General features: G+C 37.3%; 1 long non-coding RNA gene across 1 annotated transcript in view; it reads left to right on the forward strand.

The window, feature by feature from the left end:
• LOC137146922 (uncharacterized) overlaps positions 1–20,465 on the forward strand; it is a 440,062-nt gene that overhangs the window by 367,232 nt on the left and 52,365 nt on the right. Inside the window, exon 3 of the long non-coding RNA XR_010918085.1 lies at positions 11,295–11,414. This is a non-coding gene — a long non-coding RNA (uncharacterized lncRNA). The remainder of the gene's footprint in view (positions 1–11,294; positions 11,415–20,465) is intronic.

A 20,465-nucleotide genomic window follows, 5' to 3' on the forward strand; every position in this document is an offset into this window, starting at 1 on the left:
TTGAATTCTGCCAACCCTAATTATATGGTAACAACAGCTTATAGTCCTACAGCTGATTTGAAATGTTGACTTAGTGGTGGATGGTCCACATCTTTTATCAGTCTTTCCACATTTCTGCTTCCTAAGACATAGGTCAAAGCACACTTTCAGTGCTGCTCCTTCTACCTAGTGAATTACCTGTGGAATGTGGCCTATCAGAGATTGCTACTAGAACTAAGCAAGCAAAGAAATTTAGTTTCATAAAAAAAATTAAATTTATTTTTGTTTTGAGGGATCCAAAGACTCGATTTGTTGGGTTTTTTCCTAACTTATTTGCAGAATATTTTATCAAAAATGTGTTTAAGAATGTTTCATTTATTGACGGTTTTTGGTAAACGGAAAATGCCCATAACATTTTCAATAATGTTTCTAAGAAAAATGTTGGTGACTTTTTTCCGTCATGTTTTCACAAAAAATGAAACATTTTGACAATTCTTCGTGAAATGTTTCATGTGCAAATAAAAGACCACGTTTCAATGGACAAAAATGATTAGAAAATTTTGGACCATCTCTGAATACTACCCAGTTCTTCTGCACAGAGGCTGTGATAAGTGTGCTATTCGTGACAGGGTGAGCCCCCATTGAAAAAGTTATGTACATTCTGTTTCAGAGACATCAGAGTACATGAATGTTGTTTCTAACCCATCCCCTTGCTCTACTCAGGCAGAAATTTTCTAAAGAATTCTTGCAGGTTAGTGAGCCATGAACCTCTATCACCCTCCTCTCTCTACACTCATACTGTCAATCTTTAATCAAGCTGTGCTTCCCCATTTGATATTCTAGGATTTTCTCCACACTTTATATCAAGCTAACTGGTTTATAGTTTCCTGTTATGTCTCTAGGCACTTTTAAAATAACTGTTATGTTAGCCACGCTTCAGTCCCAAGGGATCTCTTCTAAAGTAAATGAACTTGTGAATGTGTCTGCTAATTCCTTAGTTTCTGTCCCCACTTTCTTTTAGCACATTTGGATATTTGTCTGGCCTTAATATTTAAGACCATCTAATCATTTTTATAAATTTGGTATTACACATTTAAAAAATCCTCACCTTCTTTCTTCAGAAATGTGACTATAATTTAAGTAAACCTTTGGCCTCTTCAAGTTAAGACAGATGAACGATAAAGGTTTCATTTTTGTTTATATCTCCTATTATGAAAAGGACTGTCACCTCTATATCATCACCACCACCCCAGTATTAAATATATTGTATGGAAAAGTGGATTAACTTTTGCTGGATTATTCTGTGGCATTTAACAGATTTTTATTTTTTAACTTCTGTTTTTACTATTATTTCAGTTTCTTTTTCTTTTTGAACCTGCCTAATCCTCTTGTTCAGCCTTTTGGCTTTTAAAATGTGGGTTTATCCTTTGGTTTCATCTCATTGCTTATGTTAATAGGGTTTTTGTTGTCACTTACGTCCTCTTCTTTTTATGCCTGTACAGCATTTTGTATGTCCTTCATTTCCCACATTCTGTGTAAGTGTATTTTGACCAGTGTTATGCTTCTTTTGTGTGTAAAATGTACAGCTGTACAAAAGCCACTAAAGGGGGCTTTGCCAGAATGCAATTAAGAGCAAAAATATTTAAAAATGTGGGGGGGGATGAACTTTTTCTCAGCTGAGGACAAAGGATATGAATATAATCCATCTACAATTCAAGTGAATTCTGACACTTCTTTCTTCAAGAGAATAATATTCTTCTATTTGGTTTAAAGGCCTAGAGACTTTTACAATGATTATTTTCTAAAAGTCATTTCTCACATCCATTAAAAACAACTTTAAATTTTCTGTATGTTCTTATTGTTCCGAATGTCTGCACATTTACTCTACTTTGATAGTGAAGTACCAGCCATTGGAAAGTTCCAGATCTGGTCTTACTCAAAATCTTCTGATGGAGATGGATGAGGGAATAAATAGCTTCTTAATGAAATGTGAAGAGGATACTAATGTGGAAGGAGTTTGCAAATACCAGTGAAGATAAAGAAATAATGCAAAGGATACTAGAGAGAGCAGAAAGCTGCTCAGTAAATAACAAATTGAGTTTCACTTTGGAAAAAGGCAAACAGTACATTTGGTGGGGGGAGGGCAAAGGGAGTATTTTGAGAGAGATTCAGTGGGAGGGTGATACCCAGGATGCTGCAGTACTGAAAAAGACCTGGGGTTATAATGAACAGAAAATCAGATATAAGTGTTCAATTTGCAGTAGCAGAAAAAAAGGGCAGTGCAGTTTTGGGCTGCAAACCCAGGATCATTGCACAATGGAAAGCAGAAATAATCCCTACCTATATGATTCTGGTGCAGCTGCATTTGAAATAGCATTTTCAGTTCTGGGCATCAGGCACAGCTTTATGAGAAAGATGCTGGGAGACTGGAGAATGCTGTGATGAAAGGCACATGTCCATCATGTTACATCTATACCAAGGCTGCAAAAAGAGACTTTTGGGAAATGACTTTGTCTTGATTCTGTAAGGTGCTGAGCACTTTGTCTCCTATCCAGAAAAGCACTCAGGCATGTGCTTTAAATGTAAGGATATGAATAGTCCCTTTGATGTCAGTGGCAATACTTTCATGCTTAATATTAAGCATGTGCTTTGCAGGATTAGGGGCATAGTATGATAGAGCCCTTATTCTCTAGTTCTTATAAATTATAAGGCTAAGATGTTAAAGTTCAAACAACTGAGGTTTTTGGGTTTTTTGGGGGGAGAAGCAAACTATATATACTGTCCCAAAGCTCCACAGAACTTACCCTTCATCTTTCCTCCTCTTGGTTTCTTGTCTGTCTTCCCATTTTCTGGGACTATTTTTACCTCCTGATACAAAAAGCGGGTATGTGGGCCTAGGGACTTTACAACACTCCCTGTATAATAGACAGGTGTGTCTACTGAATTTAAACCAGAGACTTCATCAGCTAATAGTGTTGGAATGTTTTATTAACTTTTTTGCCATCATTTGTAACTGCTTGGCACTTTAGTTGCTGGAAAAAGAAGGACATCAGTGTACTTGAAAAGCTAACCGGACCTGCCAGTCCTGTCAACATGTCAGAGCTGCTGCCTGGACAAATCTTCAAGAAGAGGTGGAAAAAAAAGGGATGCAGAAAGAAGAACTATAGCGCCAGCCAAAAAAAGAGAGAGAGAGTTAATATAATATTTCTTGCTTTCTCCCCTTTCTGTTGCCTCTTTCTCTTAGTCTGACTTTGTCCCAGAATTCATTGTTGTTATGACGGTAAACAATTTGAACAGAGGAGAGTTATTCTAATTAAATTGTGGACAGATCCCATGGCTGTGTGCTCAGTTTCCCTTACTGATGAAAAGAATAGAGGTTCTTACATGAGAATACTCAATATCACTAGATGACTCAGTTTATCCAGTAAAGTGCAGCCAAACACCACATCAGGAGAAAACTTTCACAAAGATCAGAAGCCAGGAAGGACTGTCCCATAAAGAAAGATTTAGAAGAATTAAATACATATAATTTAGCTAAGAGGTGACCATGAGCTACACATATATGCTACTAATATTTTAAAAGTAGAGAGGCATTATTTAGCATGATTTATAGGGGTATAAATAGGAAGAAGGAGAAAAAAGGAATAATTTAGGTGGAATACAGAAAAAAACGATTGGCCTGTGAAATAAAGTTGACCAACGTAGGAGTTGGTAGAGGGTTGGGTTTTTTTTGTTTTTTTGGGCGGAGGGCAGGGGTTGTTGCTAACCTAGGTATAGGCACCCTTATGGAGGAATGCATTGACATGAGTGCACAACTAAGTTAGCCCCACCATGAATTTGCTAGTTGCTTAAGTCCAAAGCAGAGACAAGGGCTTCTGCCTACCTTTGGCCTTGTTACTCACCTTGGTAACTTGCTACTTTAGGCTATAATCCTTATGCATGTTATTAAACGATATACTGAATAGTCTCTCTGAATTCAGTTGAACTAAGTGTAAGTGTAAGTTAAGCACATATGCCTTTAAAGAATTGGGGCCTTAGATGAGTTTCAATATTTTCATTTCAATTCCATTTTCATATAATGATCACTAGCATAATTTAAATGTTAACAAAAGCCCTAAAATGCATATAGTTATTTTGGATGACAAAACAATATAAATTTCTCATGAAATTTAAGCAAAATGTAATGGTGCTGCACATCAAGTGAAACCAAAGCAGAAGCAGAACCTCATAATTTAGTTAAAATTAATCTATTCTGTACCCATTTTAGCTGATTTTTAAAGTAAACTTGCACTTTTCTTCTGTGGATTATATTAAGACAGTTATTTATTCTGGTGAAAAATGGTTCATATTTCTGCCACTTAAAATCTTAATAAGCTTAAACTTCTCACTTTGCAGCCCATGTGTATTTCAAACTTATTGTTTGTGAGCACTAAACTCTAGATGTTTACCCACTTCATTCATTTTATTTGGTTTAAGTGCTAGGACTAGCACCAGAATGGCCTTGAAATCTATTGGCTCTGTACCATCTCCAAGTAAATACATGGGGTTTTTTATATTATTATTATTTATTATTATTTTATTTTTTATTTTAATCCCACTGTTGTTCCAATCCATGGAGTAATTGAAAACTTTGAGCAATGGCCTAACCATTTTACATGCCTCCCTTATCTGTGTAAACATTTCCTGATCTGCTTTATTCCCCATCCCTTGAGGTCAATAACAGTTTCCCATGATCTCTTTATTTTACTTTGGTGCTTGGTTTTTTCCTCCTACAATCTGAAACCAAATGGTGATTAGATTCAACAAATATTTTCTTAGTGTTGTTCATTTATCAAAGGTTGTCACCCCTTTTCCTTCTCTTTCCATTTATCCATTCTCGAGTATTGAGTACATTTCTCCTTAAATTGTGTCTCTTTTCCACCCATATTTCATTGATTTTTCTCTCTCCATTGCTGGGCAACTAGTACAATGTATTACCTGACAACATTTGTTCAGATTTTTAAATGACTTTTCCTTTGCTGTGTTTGCCTTTGCCCCCTTTGTGTTAGCTTTCTGCAAATATTTCAGGGAATGAGTTTACAGGCAAGAATTTTTGTAAATTGTCAATTTTTAAGTGAATATTAGAGATGCACAGAAACCATCAAATCTGTAACTCGCTTTCAATAATCATTTGCAACAGCAACCTGATTAAGACTTCTGTTCATCCAGTCAAACATCATTACTGACCATTTATAAGCATGGCGTGTTCTTTCCTTTCTTTAAGATTCACCAGCTGCCTCTTTCCTTCAGCTAGCAGCTTTACTTTAATCTTTCTTAGTGAGTGTGACACTCAAATTGCTACTCCGCAAGCAAGAATACAGAGTCACAGACTTTAAAAAAAGTCATAAACAAAATGTATAATAATGCATGAGAACATAAAAAATGCCATACTGGGTCAGACCACTGGTCCATTTAGTCCAGTATCCTGTCTTCCGACAGAAGCCAATGTCAGGTGCTTCAGAGGGAATGAACAAAATGGGTAATCATCAAGTGATCCATCCCCTGTCGCCCATTCCCAGCATCTGGCAAACAGAGGCTACAGACACTTCAGAGCATGGTTTTGCATCCCTGCCAAACTAATATCCAAGCTAATAGCCACTGATGGACTTATCCCCCATGAACTTATCTACTTTTGAACCCTGTTATAGTCTTGGCCTTCACAATGTCCTCTGGCAAGGAGTTCCACAGGTTAACTCTGCATTGTGTGAAGAAATACTTGCTTTTGTTTGTTTTAAACCTTCTGCCTATTAATTTCATTTGGTGAGCCCCTAGTTCGTATGTTATGAGGAGTAAATAACATTTGCTTATTTACTTTCTCCACACCAGTCATGATTTTATAGACCTCTATCATATCCACCTTGGTCATCTCTTTTTTTAAACTGAACAGTCCTAGTCTTATTAATCTTTCATATAATGGAAACTGTTCCATATCCCTAAATCATTTTTGTTGCCCTTCTCTGTACTTTTTCTAATTATAATATATTTGAGATGGGGTGACCAGAACTGCATACAGAACTCAAGATATGGATGTACCATGGCTTCACAGTTAAGATGATATTTTCTGTCTCACTATCTATCCCTTTCCTAATGATTTCCAACATTCTGTTAGCTTTTTTGACTGCCAGTGCACATTGAGTGGATCCACAATGACTCCAAGATCTCTTTCTTGAGTGGTAACAGCTAATTTAGACCCCATGATTTTATTTGTATCTTGATATTCTGTTTTCCAATGTGCATTACTTTGCATTTATCAACATTGAATTTCATCTGCCATTTTGTTGCCCAGTCATCCAGTTTTGTGAGATCCCTTTATAACTCTTCACAATCTGCTTTGGACTTAACTACACGAATAGTTTTGTGTCATCTGCAAATTTTGCCACCTCACTGTTTACCCCTTTTCCCAGATCACTTATGAATATGTTGAACAGTTCTGATCCCTGTACAGACCCCTGCGGGACATCACTATTTACCTCTCTCCATTCTGAAAAATATAGTTCTAGGAATGAGAGGTATGTGCGGGAGAGACTTGCTTACCAAGGTGGGCTTTGAAATTGCATCCTGTTACTCCTCAATGCCCAGTCCTCCAAACTCTTACTTGGATTACTTATGGGGGAGGCATTTTATTTGTAGGTTCAGCCCAAAGTTTACAATTTGGAGCAGAAAATGACTCCTGTGAAATCACAAGAGCACCTGACTGGGAGAAATAGGAAAGGTGTTCCCATCTCTACTGCTGAAAGGGATTCTGGAAGCTAATTAGATTATAAAGACCTCTATAAGCCTGAAGATATCACTGTGTGAATCAGGCTGTCAGGAAGAAACTATTTGTTGCAGGTTAGTAAAGTATGGGAGAGAAAGATTCCTTGAAGCTTGCATTAGTGCCCAAAATCTTAAAGGACACAGAATAGCTCTCATGCAAAAAAGCTTCGGGAGTAATTCCAAGCTTACTGGCTTTATGTTTATTTTATAAAATTTACAGATATCTCACCATAAACTACTTAAATTTTCAGATTCTACTTTTTACTCTGATGTATGTTATTTCTTAAGTTGCTGTTCAGTATTATATCACACATGGAGTAAGTAGAAGATGCTATGAATAAAAAAAGGAAATTTTGATTTATTCAGTCATTTAACCAAAAACAAGAAGAATGCCCATTTCAGTGGTAATAGAATGAAAATCCAACTAGTGTTTTCTTTCTAAAACTTGTTTTCCATAGAGGTTGCTGGTCTCAGGAAAATACCTACTTAAACTTTTGAAATGTATAATCTTATCTTCATACAGCTGTAGTAGTCTAAATTTATTAATATTTCATTCCTACTTGCAAAAGTATTACAATTTAAGTTTCAATAATGTAAGATGCACCCGTGGAACAAATAATAGACAAAACAAGCATCTTCTTAGGAAGATATTATATGTACAAAATGGGGTGGGGGGGAAGCTCTTTTATTTGATCAAAGATTCTCCATGCTGTTACTTTTCAGCTTGTTAATAAAAGTGCAGACCGTTCTTTTGGGAGACACAGCAGCAAGCAGTCCAAATCCATTGCAATGTAGTTCTTCTAAGAATGAAGGAAAATGAAACATTCAAACCACAGCTTTGCACTATTTAACCTCATAGCAATTTCTCAGGTTATTGAAAGCAACAACTCAACCATTTATTTTAGGCATTATAATAAAGAGACACCCACCTGTAACATTGCTGCAGGATTACTAACCAAAGCGACGTGTGCAGTCTGGTTGCCTGAAGATATTCTAAGGCTGGGGTCAGCTCATCAGGGACTGAACTAGACACAGTGAAGTGCATAGGAATAGAATTCTTCTGGCTGCACTACAACTATCCTATGGGATGGCAAACCTGCAATTAACAAATTTCTTGGGGTTTTGAAGAATACCACACCCTTGTGAGCAGGGGGTTGTGGGAAAGCTTCCATTCATCTAGCATTTTTAATTAGGCTAACATGCTCTAGTAATGGTTGGCATAAGGGGCAGAATGACCGCATTGCACCATACCTGAAGCGGGGGGTGGGGGACGTTGTCTGGGCTTGCCAGAGGATGGTAGCAATGCTTTACAGGTGGTGGGGCTGGGTGGGGAAAGGAGCTCAGAAGCTGCTGCAAAAAGATGGGTGGGGTCAGCTTGGCGATGCTGTCTCATCCCCTGGAAATGTAAAGGCAGAAGGTCTTAAAAAGTGCAAGCCTGGGCATTAAATACCCTTTTTCTAGGCACCAGGCAAAGCAGAGCCCACCCTTCCTCCCCTCGAGGTAGTGAATACCAGATCCTGTTGTGGGCATTAAAATCTGTTGTGGGCATTACGCTAGTCACTCCTTTTTAGGGGGGTTGGGAAGGAATTTGACTTAAGTGGAGTGGAGGTTTTTTCGTCTTCCCATAGCGGGTGCCAGGGAAGACCTATTATGGTGAGGAGGAAAGGGGGTTAGGCTATATGTTGCAACTCATTTTGTAAGTGTGAGGCATATGTCCAGTGCAGGCACTCCATAGGGAAGGCATCCAGTGACCAGATAAATGGCCTGGTAAAGAACTTAAAAAGAAGGTGCTAGTTAAAGGATTGGAATGGGAGGTGGGGTGGGTTCAGGGCTCCTATGATTGGTACAGCTGGGAGCCAGCTGCCCTTTTCTTATAGCCCACCATAACCCTCCTGTGAGGGAGGTGGATGGTAAGGGCCAAGCCATGAGTTAGTTGGGGACCTGGATGGAAAATGAAGGGCGGGCTGGTGGAGTAGTTTGTACTGTACACTTTTATCTGCAAGGTAGTCCCAGACATCGAATAATAAAGTTGCCTGATTAAATCCATATCAAGTGTCTCCTGTCCTTCTTTTAGAATAGCCAGAGTGAGAATAGCAGTGAGATCTTCACCATAGGCCCTGGAGCAGCTGCAGAGCCACTCTGCAGAGCCTGTGGAACCTAATGGCTCTAATAAGCTTTGGAGGACAGGAGGATTCAGACAGCAGTAGACAGACCCTTGGGCTCTCCACCTCCAGAAAATGTCCCATCCCTCTCCTATTGTCACACAGGGTCCTTTCATGCAGCTGAACTGTGCACTGTGGGACAGGGCCATTTTCTTTTTACACACTCCAGACCTAAGCTTTCAAAAGTCGTTAGTGATTTTGGGTGTCCAACCTGAAACACCTTTAAGAGGCTAAATTACAGATAATGCTGAGCACCCATCCCTTGCTAACCTGGCTCCTTGAAGGTGTCTCAAACTTGGCACCCAAAATCACTAGCCACAGACAACAATCTACCCAACAACAACAAAAAGTTATGCAGAGTGCCTGACTGTGTTTCTTTATAGCTGCATTTGGGGTGTGATACTTTTACACTAGCAATACAATATTATTAAAGCCCCATATTCTGAATAAACCATTGCATGAAAAATACTAGAATTTTGATTTATTTCAGTATGACTCTTTTCGAGTGCTGTAAATCATATTTTTGTGTTCCTCTACCTTTGCATTCTTTTTGAGCCAATGGCACTGAAACTGACGAATGAGAATCAAATGAAGTGTGCTGAGTGTTGCAGCTGAAGGCTTTCATCTCCCCACATTCAGTGGTATGATTTATCTTGGTAATACATAACATACCTTATTTTCCTTTGCTTATTTTATTTAGTGTTGTCACAAATAATATCAATTGACCATCTAGTATGAGCACTAAACAGTTGTAAATTAACTAAATAAACTGAATCCAAAAGAACTCATCTGTCCAAATTTGATTAGAGACACTTGCGTTGCACCAACCCATTTCCTATAGATGAACCTCATTTATTAAACAGGAAGCTTCATGTGTTCTTTGCAAACTACAGTAAATTGTTGTATGTAGTATTTGCAGTGATTTTAATAAACACTTAAAAGTGACTCTTTTATATCTCAATCACTGTGGGTATTTTTTTTCTGAAATAGGTATTTCCAGTTACCCTGTCACTTTTGTCTGAATCATTGCGTCTAACATTGTTCTCCATTTATACAAGTTCCTTCTTTTTCTGAAAAATGCAGGGGGAGGGGGATATTCTAAACTGTTTTCATAAATGGGCTTCAACAGTGTTACCCTTCATAGTTTTGGAGATGAATTTCATCTTTAGTAACCTGTAACTGTTCACCTTTGTACAATAAGGTTTTGAGATTTTTCTATCTGCATTAAAGTTGCTCTGCACTGTAAGGTTAAAACACAACATCCAGATGCAGGGACCCTGAATTTTGGAAAAGTTCAAATCTATCATATCTTGGACTCATCTCCAAAGCAACATTAAAAAAACATCAGCCTTTTACTGGTGGGAGGTGGGGAAAGAGAAGAAAAATTAAAATAGAACATTCCTATGAAAAAGTAATTTGTAAAACTAGTTCATTCAGATGGAGAAAGCTAATATAGTAGTATTTCATTTTAATGGCACATAGAGAAACTCATGTAGATTGATACTTATGTCCTAGCTATGAAAGCTGAACAAAGATTAAAAATGGCCCAAAAGAACTCTGAAATGTGTATTCTGGGAATAAAATGACACATGATCTGAAAGAGTTAGATATGAAAAAAAGGTGAAAGCTCTGGACATGATGAAAATTATCAGAATCAAAGACAGTAAGTAGAATGTGGCCAGAATACCCAGGATAGTGTAAAACAATGGTAAATGAGGACAGGGAACTAGCAGAGAGGAAGAGAGAAGACTAAATGGATTAGATAAGAATTTTCCTTGCGAATATCTGGATGACAGCAACACAGAAAACAACAGGAACATCTGAAGGAAGCCTTTTCCATGCTATGGATTGTTAAAGGATGCTGGTGATGATCCAGTATTATGGAAACATGGTGCATGTGTCCTCATGAATTCATTGTGATCAGACTCTACAGTGAATATTTGCTAAAATGATGGCAATACAGACAGGTGTTATCATATCAAAGGTAAAATATGAGATGGGATCCTCCAAAAGACTAGTAAACAAGCCAACATTCAAAAACATGTTCCAGCTTGGTTTCTTTAAATTCTCAATTTAAAGCCTTTTTTGCAGTTCTCAAAAGTAGGCATAATTTAGAGCTATTAGACGTTTTTTGAATGAAATATGTTTTCAATCAAAAGGGCATTTTATTAAAGTATCCTTTTGTGGTAAATTGTCAACATTGTTTCCATTTTGATTTTCACAAAAACATTTAGTGCCATATATTTATTTTGAAAAATCATGAAAAAATGAAAAGTGGCTTGTTTTTAAGCTCTTTTAATGGAAAACATTCAAAATTAGCAAATGTAAAATACATTTTTGTTTCTCATCCAACTCTAGGATCTCACAGTTCAAAAATGTTTGCCTGTGAAGTAATACCACTGAGACTGAACCTTTCAATGGGGCTAGCAGGTTGGATGTCATTTCCTTACCTCCCCCAAATACACTGGCTTTCTGCAGGTGAGTGAATTTCCCTAGGCTGAATATTACCTGTGCTAAAGCTCACCAGGAGGAGAACACAGGGAGGGTGGCACATACTGATTGCAAACAGCAGTGTTTTCCATTGTGACTTTTTTAGCATATCTGCAAAATGGAAATTAAGAGGAATCGTATACACAAATCTTCCCAGTGATGGTTTATCTGGAAAAGCCAAGGCCTTTTGTGAATGGCAAGAGGCTTCTAATCTGGTTAGTCAGAAAAGCAAATATAAAAACTACGTTTCATTTTTTCTTTCTTGTTTTTGATTGACTATCTCAACATTTTATTTCTCAATTCAAGAGTGAAAACAATTTTTTTTTTTAGTTGCCAACTGGCCAACATCAACATCATTCCAATCCAACTGAGTAGTCTCTGGTTTGCATTTCACTAGAAAAGGTTTGGAAACTGAATTTAGCTGGCAATATTGTTGATGATGCAGAAGACAGCAGAGCCTTCTCTTCTTCCTTAGCTAAACCTCTGCAGTGTTGACACAAGGGGAAAAATCTTGCTTTTGTTGGTAAATTGAACAAATAAGGACTGGAAGACACACAACGGTATGTGCAGTAGCAAGATGCCTCTTTTACAGAGTCGCTTGATCCTAAGCACATTTTAAAATAACTGTCAGCAGTTTAAAAACATCCTACTGATAAATTTGTAGAGAGTGACTATATTGATCCTGATTTTAAACTGTTGCTTTGTAGAACACTTGTTCACTAATGTATTTGGCCTCACTATATATATTCTTTATTGCAGTATAATACATTTTTTCATTAGTGTAACAGTCTAATCTCCTATTATCATTGTTATTCATTTGTGTACAGTAGCATTCAGAGATACCGAACTGATCAGAACTCCATTGTGCTAAGCACTGTAGTAAGTGTCAGTCTCTGCCTTAAAGAGCTTACATTTTTGTATAAGACAAATGCAACAAACTAATAGGGTGAAAAGGGAAAGAGGATAGGTTAAAATCCTGTTTGCATAGGCTCACTACCTGGATTTGTGAAGTAGTAGTAAGTTGGTGCTAGACATGATGGACTTTATCCAAAAAAACCCTAAAGCTCTAAACAACCATTTTTCTTTTTATGAGGAGTGATTCCAGCCCTACAAACCACTATGTTAAAGCAAGGTCTTTGATTCCTGTTTAAGGAGCTGGAACAATACCACCAAACAGGCCTTGAGAAGAACAGAAATGGCTTTAGCAGATCTTAGAGTTCTAATTCAGTCTGTATGATTGCAAATAGCAATGCTTTCCATTGTGATACTTCTTTTTTTTTAAAGCACATCTGCATTGAATTGCACTGTTTAGGGGGAGGAAAGCAGCGATTTCAATTTGAGTCTGAGATTTAGATTTTCAATCATCTTAGCCATTTGTTTCTACTTCTGTGTTAAGTATGCAAGAAAAATTATATTTTAACACATGAAAATGGGTAATGAACATTCCATGGAAAGTCTTAAGCTGTCTCATACTGGCTATGCTGCCTCTGCACTTATAAAACATTGATTACCACAAAACTCCTTACTGTGAATAGTTAAAAACAGTAATGCATAATCAGCATTGCTACATTAAAGCATAATTTTCTTTACTATGCTAAACACTGGAGTCATTAGCATAATGCCCCAGAGGGAACTCTAACTCAGCCTCTGCCACCTACAGATCACAACAAGAGGGAGGTCAAAGTAGAGAGCCATTTCACTTAAATCCCAATTTAAAGCTATTCCATGAAAATAACAAAAAACAAAACAGAGATGTGTTTTGCATGAATAACATAAAATAACTTTTTATTAAATGAATTTGGTGATGGAAAAGGACAGTATATTACAGGTAATTATAATGTTTTTATCAGAGCTTTCAACCTCTTTAGGCAATGAGATTGCATAGTTTAAGAAAAGAAAATAGGATAGCAATATATATAAATATATATATATATATTTGTATAGAGGTAGTATACAGGTGGCTGTCAAGAGGAGGGTCTGTCAAGATTCTATATCAAACCTTGAATTTCAAAGTGGTTTCTCCTTTTTGGGGATTAAACAAATTCCTTGGCGTAACAATGTAGGTCTGGTTGTATGTATTTTACTCCTCCACTTTGCTAGGTTGTTTGTGTGTTGCATACATTTTCTTTTCTCTGTATATTTGTGTAATTAGTGAATATATATAACGTTAAAAGAGATAATGAGAATAAGGGAGGGTGATGCATTGAAGGGAAGCTGGAACGTTATATTATTTCACTCTACACTATAGATGAGAGATTTTCCCCAAATTAAAACAAAATAACCTGTGTGCTGAAGCTAACCATGGAAAGTGCCAGCCAAAAAGAACGTTTTATTCCCTTCACCAGATGATGATGAATGAAAACAGGGGTTTTTAATGAATAACTATAGCACTACCTACCACAAAAGCCATAATAATGCTGCCAATTTAGCAACAGAACTGTATACTAATAAGGATTTGGTCATGATAAGCAGCCCAGCTGCAACTTAAATAGCACGAAAAGCAACAGCCAGGAAGCAGTTTCCATTGCAAGACTAGCATATTTTTAAAAGTGTAGCGTGTCTACAGAATCAGTGTAAAAAGATCTTGTATACTTGGATCTGTGGTCACAAGCTCATGCAGTGAAATGTTTGGTTAGCAGCATAGTCAGTTATACATGCATATGATGTTATATCTAGCTTTTGTGGTAGCAGCTGATTAGAGTTATTATTACTAAACTGCTCTTTGGAAATATTAACTTCCCTATAGAGTCTATTAAAACAAATGGTCATTCAAACAAATTAAGGAAAGACCTATACTTCAGGGCAGAAGCCAACTTCTGATTTTGGAGAGCTAAAAAAAAAAAACTTTCCCTGGGGCAGTCCCTACAACAGTAGCTCATTAATGCCACTTTTCCTTTGTGGTGGGGCTAATGGATCTGTGTAAAAATTAATCTTTCCCTGCCTGCTCCATTATTGCCCTCCAAGCTTAGAGTTAATGTCCATCAGGGAGGGCAGAACCATCTCTATGTGATCCCTTTACCACATACCTTCCATGGGCAGCTCCCCTATTGGTCTTATGTTGATGGGTGACTTTAAAAACCTAGATAAAAAAATTACACAGTCCAGAAAGTCTTGCACTGGCTTTTTACTGCAAGGTGAATATCCCAGTTTACCAATTTTAAGTGGAATGAAAACTGTCATTCCTAACTAGCAATTGGAGATGTATAATATTAGTCTTAGCCATGGATGACAAGTTTTTCCATTTTAAAAGGCCCAAACAAATCTTAATCGAACATGGCAAACTTATATATATTAGAATGATTGAAATATGACCCAAACATAGATCCCGATCCTGCAAAAATGTGCTTAACTTTACACACTATGAACAATCCCATTGAGTGCTCATAGCACCTAAAGTTAAGCACGTCTCAGTTTTTGCAGAACTGGGAACTCAAAGTCTATAACCCCTCCCATTCCTGAGCCACCTTCACCTAAAACTTCACAACATTGTGTTGCAGTTACTTTTGTGAGTCAACGTTTGGAAATCAAACTACATGGAGACATCACTACTAAAGGAACCCAATTATCTGTTTTCCCAGAGAATGCTTTGCTTATCCCCTAAAAGGAATCGTTTTAGTCATCTGTCTTTCCTGTATAAAACACAGACTTCACAACTCTGCTTTTGAACTAGAGAAGCAATGAAACAAATGATTCAGCTAAGTTCTAGAGTACTTCCAAATCTTACTTCCTCTTAGTGTAGGAAGAGATTGGTCAGACACATTGCACTAATTACCTGCAAGAAGTTTTGAACAAAGACAGTCTGGGCAAAAAAAAAACAAAACAAAAAACAAAGACAAAACAAACAAACAAACAAAAAACCCAACAGTTAGAAAGGCTTTCAAAAAGTTTTCAAAAGTTGGGATTTACTCAAAGATATGGGGTTTGTTTAAAATATTTCAGAAGATGCATCAGGTCAGGTTGCCTTGGTCATGTCAGGAACCATGACTGATGCTGTGATACAATTTGGCATTTTTATAAATATAAAGAAATATATTACATGAATTTGTATCTCACCATCTCTGATTATTTCTGATATTTTAGCTCCTTCTATTTGCCAGTTTAATTTTAAAAAATTACTATTGAGATAAATATTATCATCAAAGGTTTTACTTTCAACTACCCACTCATTTTGCTCTTGAATCCTTCCCAAGACTGAACTTTCTTCATTACTGAGTCCAGACTTTTTTAGACTTTGGCTTGAAGACGCAAGCAGTTTCTCAAATAAGTTCTCTAAATTTGGAGAAAGTGGCATTTCTCTCTTTATCTATTACAAAGAGACACAATTCTTTGCCTTGGGTACATAAACATTTTGCTTTTCAATAAAGACAAAAAGAACCACTCCCATCATAATGTGAAAACAAGATTGCAAACTACTTTGAAAACAGTTGAAGCATACAAGACAGGCAAAAATGAACGATCTGCATCCCATCTGTTTGTCCTTTTGGTATGTGTGGTAATGGTCACTTATCTGACTACCTGTGGATATGGAAATGCATTTGAAATGATGAAGAACCCTCCCGTTCCATGATAATGACAACAATCTGTGACATTTCTAACCTTAGCAGCAGGTTAGAAACTATTTGTGTTCTCTTCCATTAAGAATTTTACCCCTTCTGACAGATCTATTTAGTTCTGTTTGAAAAAAAAAATCACATTAGTATGACCTAAGACCAGAAATGAAGACTATCTTCTTCCAGCTAATCTGCATATGTTTAAGTATTTATGAGTCACCTGCTGGTATTTGAGGTAGTTATCAATCTAATAATACCCCAATGTTATTTGACGTTCCCTATATAAGCACCAAAAGTATATATGCATTGACACCAAATGGGACTATGCGTTAGTAAGATATTACATGTCCAATCTTTATCCTTTTTCTCTGAAATTTTTTTTCTTTTGACTTTTAATTTAGTCTTCAAATGTATTTGAAACAGGTCTGATATAAACAATGTTTATGAATCTCCAGCCTTGTACTCATGTCTAGTGAATTTCACTCAGTGTGAGCTAATATTTTGTATCAAAAATGTAATTCTTTCCTTATAAAGAGCAATGCAATCTAGCTGTGTTTCCTAAAACTAAGAATTCTTTTTATTTAAAGCACTTTAATGGACTCCTAAACACTTATGTATGTCCCCTGGAATGGCAGAGCTAATTTTGATCATTTTGTTCCATCTTAACTTTTATTTTTGTACCATTGTTTTCCATTTCAAAGAGTTAGAGGTATGGTTTATAACAACGGCAGCAGTAATATTGCATTTAATATCCTTTCAGTGCCTACACTGCAAAGACTGCAATCTAGATGAAATTACTGTTGATGCTGGTGAATAAGTTATTCATAGTTTTGCAGAAGGAGTAGCACTTCCAACATGAATGCCTCATGCTTTGTTTATTTTACATCTTTGGATGTAAATTACCAACTATTTGAATCTAGGAATATATCAGAAACAGAGCTAGAGAGCAGTCTGTGTTACTGAACCTTTCTCCAACTTACCAATGCCCAGTATATTTTCAAAAATGACATGGGTCAAATAGCAAGAAAATTGTTTAGAATATACACAAAGAAATACATAGGGAGATCTAATTTTGTTTCTGACCACTAATGACTAGTGTGTGTTTTTGGGGGTGAGGGTGCCGGGGAGGCTGTTGTCACTAAAACACTGTTACAGTTGTCCTTTAGCAATCAGCCTTCGCTTTTCAGTAGGAGGAATATAATGGATTTGGGGCTTTATTTAAAAACCTACAAATTCTCTTCTGTCCAGAAAGGTATCGATGGTGGTAACTATAAGATATTTTTCAGTGTACTGTCAATACTGTATTTACATTACTGTGCATCACAGTTCTTGTACTAAATCATTAGTAATAAAGAACTCAGGAGTTAAACAGGAGGAGAGGGGGGAAAGTGCAAACCTTAAACCATCTTGTTGAGGCCCTGATTACTTTTTCTTCTCTTTCCCATCACACAATGCTGCAATTATAAAATGGGAATGCCCAAGGGAGCGATCGAATGTCCAGGTGATGGGCCAAATTCTGAACTTAGTTACACTCTTGATGTGCACAATGGGGCACAAACAAAATGGGACATAAACAAAGCAATGCATCCAGTTGCATGCATACGCAGTATATACTGTACATCAGACCTGATCTGCGTAAAACTAAATTTTCCATAACCAGTTACTGCACCTCTGAATTGTAACTGCTAAATTTTGTAAGAACTTTTATCTTCTGGATCAAATTCACATTTGGCATAAATAGGGGCAACTTTATTTTTATAGGACACGATCTGATTCTGAATTTGTGCCTCTTAAAGTTACGCCATATATCTGCATTGTACAATGAGTTTACCTATATATTTATGTATACAAAAAAAGTATAAAAATGCCACTGTGGCTGATCAGTTAAAGCCAATAGCTTGAAACTGTTCTGTCCATATATACCAATTCCATATGTCAAGTACCTTATATAATAAATGTTTGAGAGAAGACATGTCGAAACATATATTATCTTTTAGAGCAGGTTAGCTGCTTCAGAGGTATTTTGTTCTGTGCATTTGGAAACAAAATGTAAAGTAAATGATTTTAGGGTACATGCCGTTTATTTGTTTAGGCCTCCTTTCAGCCAGGCCACGTACACACTGATTTCAGTGGAACTTAAGCATGTGCTTAAGCGTTTTCCTGAATCAAGCCACAATTCCTACACATGCCAGTATGCTAGGCAAGTGTCACACAGAAATGGGGGGAGGGGTTATGAAGAAGCTATGAGTAACAATAAACAATGCAAGCCTTGTGCTGAGAATATGTGATGGAAACAACCAACTGTTAGTCCCAGCCTGTGCAAAAGTGATATTGAGTAGCAGATGGGGAAGAAGAAGAAGATCAGTGCAGTAATAGTCTGAAGGTGAGAAAAAGGAAATGGTTTAAGACGCTACTTAGGTGACAGACCAAGTCTGTTTAAAATTATTTCTCTGGGGGTCCTGGGCACTGATATCTGGTGTAAAGTTTGTGTTGACTGTCTGCACGAAGGTGTGTTTCACCCCAGAGCAGTACGATAATGTAAATAATCATTCCCAGATTATGAAGTGTTGCCTGTTGTTGTGGGCTTTTTTTGTAGTGCCTTGCAAAAAGAAGCCAAGTTTAGGATGCTGTGGAAGTTCCAGTTCTGGAGTTACTTAATATATTTTATGACTAATGATAAATTGTCTGAGCTTTCTTCTGTCTTAACTATTACCTCATCCATGTACTAATTCAGGTTTTTGGGGGTTGTTTTTACAGCAGAGGCTATACCTAGCTAGTGAAAACTTCTATTTAACCACTTTTCTGCCACACTGCTTTGCAAAGTCTGGGGCTGGCCATAAAGATGTTAATAAAATGGTTATTCATAAGCAATATTAATTAGACAGCACTTATGTTCCAGACATGCTGTTGCTCCTAGTGGGTCCCACCTGCGTGGCAGAGTGCACTTGTTAAATAAGCATTGCTCATCAGGAAAAACACCTAATGGGATTTTACTGCAGAAACTGCTTTCATTTGCTCTGTATGCATACAGGTTTTTGGATTCAAGGTAACCAAACAGCTTCTTCCTAAAAGTGTGGTATAAGCTGGTTGACTCTTTTGAGTCTAGATGAGGAGTATGAACAAACTACCTGTTTTTTAGTGTTTAAGACACACTTTTTATGAGGTGGAAGTTAATAGGGGAGAAAAGTTATCCACAAATCTCCCTTGCAATACAGGCTGCTGTTCTCACACACAAACCTGGCCAAGCTTTTTATTCTGCACCTAGGGCTCTACCATCAGTGCTGAGATGAGCTAACTGTGTGATGAAGCAGTGTATTCCGCAGGTTGGCATACACAAGTGTGGATACCTCACGAATCCTTCTTCGCTTTGTAGGTGTGTTATTGCCACATCAGAAACACATTTAAATTGGAGCAAAGGTTAGTTTAGGTAACTTTTAAATATAAGGCACACAGTGAGTCAATAGATCATTGTTAAACAGTAAACATTGTTAAGCTTCTGCTGATTTCTAGAGCTTTACCAAACTAGGGGATTCAAACTCTTGACCAGTGGTTCTCAACCGGCGACCCAGTCAGCATACAGCTGCAGCCCATGTGATATCTTCAGGGCCATACAGGTAGTGTGATGTGTGGATGCGGCCCACATAACAGAGAGAGAGAGCTGCATATGCAGCCCACTACAGTAAATAGCTTGAGAACCACTGCTCTAAACTATACTCTGTAGGCTCAACATACAATATACTAGTTCATGATTTCACCCAGGCAATGTTCAAACTGGATGCACTCATTCTGGCACTACAATGAATACATGAGGGGAAAGTTTGTATTGATGTACCATCTCCTTTCTCTACAGCGAAGAAAGCAGGACTCCACTTTGACGAGGAGCAGCAGATGCAGAAATTTGGATGACAAAGAGCCAGCGAGTACACAGCAAGGGTCAGGAAAGATAAAAATTCATAGGGGTCCCAAAACCATCCATTTTTGAGAAAAAGTAGTTTAGCCAGCCATTTAAAAAAAAAAGTGCTCTCACCATGGAAAACAGCCATCTAACGGCCTAGACTTGGCCAGAGGACAAGAGGCAGAATGTTCCAAAAATAAGCCAAGGAGCTGGAAAGGCCCTGTACAAACTCTGGTGTCTAGTGAGCTTTCTGATCCCCTGTGTTTTAATTTTTGTTAAAAATGAGAGCCTGCCTGCCAAGCTGTTTTCTTCCCAAAGCTTTTGCGGCTCTACCTTTTGCAAACCTTTGTACTTTGATTAATACTTGCTTATTTCTGGTAAAGTACTAAGGATCATGATTCAATAAAGATGGCATTTACTGCCATCTGTCTTGACAGTCTTTGAATAGAAAATGTGAGAGGTGAAAGGTTTACTGGTAGGGCTTATTGCCTCAAGCATACAGATGGAATAAGAAGCATTAGATATGGTACACAGTAATCCTAGGAAAAAATGATCTTATATTTCCCCATCTTTTCCATCCTGGCTGTACCTTTT

This window comes from Emydura macquarii, unplaced genomic scaffold (assembly GCF_026122565.2).
Source record: "Emydura macquarii macquarii isolate MOO-44397 ecotype Brisbane River unplaced genomic scaffold, CSIRO-AGI_Emac_v2 contig_480, whole genome shotgun sequence".
In the NCBI taxonomy this organism is placed as follows: domain Eukaryota; kingdom Metazoa; phylum Chordata; order Testudines; family Chelidae; genus Emydura; species Emydura macquarii.